The sequence below is a fragment of the Morone saxatilis genome, unplaced genomic scaffold, assembly GCF_004916995.1.
Source record: "Morone saxatilis isolate NCDOM2014 unplaced genomic scaffold, NCSU_SB_2.0 Contig4, whole genome shotgun sequence".
In the NCBI taxonomy this organism is placed as follows: domain Eukaryota; kingdom Metazoa; phylum Chordata; class Actinopteri; family Moronidae; genus Morone; species Morone saxatilis.
The window spans coordinates 5,216,225-5,220,663 of record NW_023339984.1 but is presented as its reverse complement, the minus strand read 5'-3'; the positions used below and the strand labels follow the sequence as shown (position 1 = coordinate 5,220,663).

General features: G+C 42.2%; 1 protein-coding gene across 2 annotated transcripts in view; it reads right to left on the bottom strand.

The window, feature by feature from the left end:
* The window catches only part of kdm6ba (lysine (K)-specific demethylase 6B, a), an 88,069-nt gene that overhangs the window by 28,672 nt on the left and 54,958 nt on the right, over positions 1–4,439 (bottom strand). For both annotated transcript variants that reach the window (XM_035675855.1, XM_035675856.1), the window contains one exon: positions 3,182–3,243. The gene's annotated coding sequence lies outside the window, so the exon portion shown is untranslated. The remainder of the gene's footprint in view (positions 1–3,181; positions 3,244–4,439) is intronic.

Below are 4,439 nucleotides of genomic sequence, written 5' to 3'. Positions count from 1 at the left end.
ATATATATATATATATGTATGTGCTCAGAGGCAGCCAGTGAACATCCTGTGTGAGGTAAACAAGGCTTTAAAAAACACAAATGGGTCTCTCTAAGACAGGAAACATTTGTTCCAGCTTTTCCTCGCCAAAGTAACCATCCTGTACTCTGTAATAACGCCAAAGAGCCACATTGGTACAACCAACAGTATGTGTCACACACACAAACACACACAGAGGTTATATTTAGAAAGCACTGCCTCAGCAAGACAACAGGAGGCAAAATTAGCCATGGCAGGGAAGATGGGAGCGTGTCATGGATGATGCTCAGACAATGGCATAAGGAGACACACATATGCAGTGTATTTATAGTTCTATATATTCTAAAAACAACAACATAAACAATAAACTCAGAACATTATGAAACCACTCTCTGCCTTGGTACAAATCAGAGATGTTATCAGTCAATCACTGTATGTTCTTCAGTCTCCTTCCACAACAGGTTACCCGCAGTATATTTAAAGATAACTGAAGGCATTTCTGCTTCTATTAGTATTCAGTGAAGAGATGTGTGTGCTAGATTCAAAGCCCTGATGAAGTAAGTACATGGCATGTGTGGTATGTACCACCAGGGTGGATCTAGAGTCTATTGTCGAGTGACAATGAATGTTCAATAATGAGTTTTGTGTTGAGAAAGAGGAGGGACTCAGCACAGTGAGGGTCTTTATGACACTGGGAGGCTGTGTGCTTGTATATGGATGTTTTGTGTTTGTTTGTTAAAGGCTGTATGACAGATACAGTTCATACAGTACTGTACAGAGAGCTTAACTGTCATTAAAAAAAAAAGTGTGTTGGCCAAACTAGAAGCCTTTGCAGCTGCTAGTGTGCCTGCAAAAGTGAGGGTCTAGTGGAAAGATGAAGAGCCCACTTTGATTTCTAAGAGTGACTGTGGAACAAAAGCTTGTAGCAGCTGATAATGTCACATAGCCTGGTAAGTTCCCTCTGTAAGTAGATCGAAGTTGTCAAAAAACAACAACTGTTAAGGCAATTAAATTCCAGATGCTATAATTACATAGTCAGAAAAACCTGCAACCTTGCTGTTATAATCAGTATGTATACTGTAATACATCACGTCAGCTGAAGCTCGACTTTTTATAACATCATCTGGAAGCTATTACACCCTGAATTGCTGCAGTCCTTAATTACCTGTCACAGAGTTGTAAACTTGTGCATTCTGTATGTAGGCTATATATCATCTGCCTCTCACTGTACATTGTCCATTCTTTCTGCACTGGTCTCTCCTGCACAGAAATATACTCACAGTACAATCTATGCTAATGTTATGCTGCTTGTTTCTAGTGCGTAAAAGGTTATATTTTCTATTTTTGTTTCTTATTTTCATCTGAAGTCGTCTTTTATTTTCAAATTGATCCCATTATTACACCGTATCTTCCATTAGGATGAGTGTCTCAAGTGTGTGACTTTGCTCAGCTTTAAGTGTGTCAATGTATGTGTGTGAGTGTGTGTGACTGCAGTGCAAAGAGTGTGGTGGGAGACCATTAGCCCTCAAAAGTGAACAGGAAGAGGATTGCTGATTGATGTGGTCATGGGTGGGACTCTAGTGTACCACACACACGCTCCACACACCCAGAGCTTCTTCCAGCTGTTTCTCTCATAGATATGTATGGTACTGTACATAATAAGGGTCTAAGAATAGTAAATGTATGTCTGAGCTCAATTGCCATCCTTCCTCTCCCACAACAAGGGAAGCCAAGGCATTACAGTGTGTCCCGGGGGTCTCAAATGTGTGTGTGTGTGGCAGGAAGGGACAATAGAGGAAAAAAAAGATTTGTGAAGCACTGTGTGTTTAAGTTCTTACAGCACATATGCATGGCTAGCAATCCTGTATTCATGTGTGTGGAAGGGAGGCAGGCAGGCATGTGTGCATGTGTGTGTGGTAGGGACTTTGTGTGTGTAATTAAAGAGATTGGGGACAAGGACGGCTCAGTTCTCACACTCCACATATATATATATTTAGCAGCTCTCCCATGGGTACGAGCCCTAAAATTCCTGTCATACCAGCCACACACCCACACGCACACGCACACACACACACACACACACTTTTAAAAAATAAACAGCATGAGGTCCAGACAGAGCAATAGTAAAAGAAAGAAAGTATGCATGTGAGCAAGTAAGTGTGCTCTGCAGTCGTAGGAGACTGTGTCTGGTACAGATGGTACTTCTCAGCCTCTGATATGTAGGATTGTGTGTGGGACTGTGTGTGTGTGTGTGTGTGTGTGTCAATGTGGCATACCGTGAGTCAGCCTTTTGGGTACACTAAGAGACCGACAGACACGATAATAATCACCTCCACGCACATACTCACACGCAGTCATACCGCGAGGAGACAGAGAGCCACACAGGCAGTCAGACTGGCTTAGCACACCCACATATAGCAGCCATGTAGCCGGCTGAATGGAGCACTACAACCCTGATAATTAGGGCCCTTATTCAAGGAGAGAGGGGCCGATAGGGAGCCTGGCTTTGCCTCTAGTTTCTCAAACAAGCAGCTAATCCCGACTGTAGCTCTATGATAAGCTAAGCACTCCAGTCCTGCTTAATATACTTACAATTCCAAAGTTATACATAGTGAGGAAGTTAACTCCACTAGAGGAGCTTAAAAACCTTGGATGACTCTTAAAGGAGTAAAACATGTTTTCAGGAGATTGTCTAACTGGTCAATTTTCCTCCTTAAAGGTAAAATCATCAACGCCAAAATCATCCATTTGTCCCTAGTTGGTACATGATAACACTTTTTAATATACACTATTATGGTTTTTCCATTAGCCAGGGTTGGTCCACTTTAGCCATGCCTTGCCGAGCCTTCCCTTAGCTGTGTCCTCAGGGGCTAAATTAATGTGTCTGTGCTTCACATTAAAAGCTTTCCACTGATGGGATGCTTTTATTGTGAAGAAGTTATAGAAAATCCAATCTATTTATCACCAATACAAACAACTGAAAAACCACATAAAACTAAACTACTACTGAACTAAATCAATCAATCAATCAAATCAATTATTATTATTATTATTATTATTGTGTGTTTGTGGATGAAAGAAATGACAGTAAGGTAGAAACAGTTAGAAAGACAAAATCAGACAAGAAACTGTAAACTGTAAGCTACTGTAAAGGGAGCCTTACCCGGTGATCATGGGTAATGCAGTCTGTCTCTTTCAGCAGGCCACCATGACACGTCCCACCTCCTGAAACCACAACATGGAGGAAAAAAGGTCAGTCTAAAGGTCGAACAGTGCCAACAAGAGCAGCAAGGAGGAGCTGGACACAATGCATTAACATTCACTATGAGCTGAAGTCAAGAGTACCCTTTTATATCCATCAAATTCAGATTGATAGCAATATTCAGTCATTTTGGTCAATGATTTTTTCCTCAAATCTGTGGTTTAAAATTGGCCTGCAGTGACGTGTGTTGGGAGGGATGGAGGAGTTTATATTTTCACTCTTGTCAAAACCAGGTCAAACATGTCTGTGACATTCCAGTGGTCAGCAATTCATCAGCACTTTAGTCAAGGGTTAAAAGATCAACACTTCGTTCTGCCTGCACAAGACAACCAGAGCTCATTTTTATTCCATCCGCCTCTTTCATCATGCATACGTGACGTTTACTGACTGTTCTGTGGTCATGATGTTGTCGATATGTCATTGGTGTGCCTCATGAAATGATGTGTGTGTCAGCCAAAATGCACAGCAGGACCTAGAGCACACTGTGGCCATCTGTGTGTGTGTGTGTGTTCCTCATGTGCCGCCTGTTCAGTGATTCACAGTGTCAGTGCTGGGCCACATGACCGAGAACAGGTGGCACTCTGGTCTACCTCCCCACCCCCAGCCAACACACAGATACACACCTCCACTTGCACCCTGAGAACACACTGCACCTGCGACAGGGCTGGTATATTGGTACTCAGACCAAAATAACCCAGTACCAAGTAGTATCCAAACTTCTCCAGTCAAATGATACCTGCATTTAATCCTTTTGTACCCAGATTTAGAGAAAAGACCATTTGTATTTTGCTTGTAGCCAATCACTGCCAGCAATCTTCCATTTAATGCGTTATGTGATTGGCCTACAACTGCAGCTACATACAGTCTGTGGCGGTGAAATCGAGCGCGGTGCACTTGACGTGGTTGGCAATTCAACGTGCCGAGATTGGCACCAAAACGTTCAAAAGCATAAATGCATAAAATGCAGAAGGATTATTTCAGGAAAAACTGGGAATACTAGTATTCAGAAAGCACCTCATCAAGCATGGAGAAAACGTCAGGGTGGACAGCTGCACCGTGTGTACAAGACCCATGGCTTCGGCACCAGGCATCAAATGAAGTACTCTATTGATACTTGTATCACTTTGAGGGTACTGGTATTGTAATTTTTAAACAATAC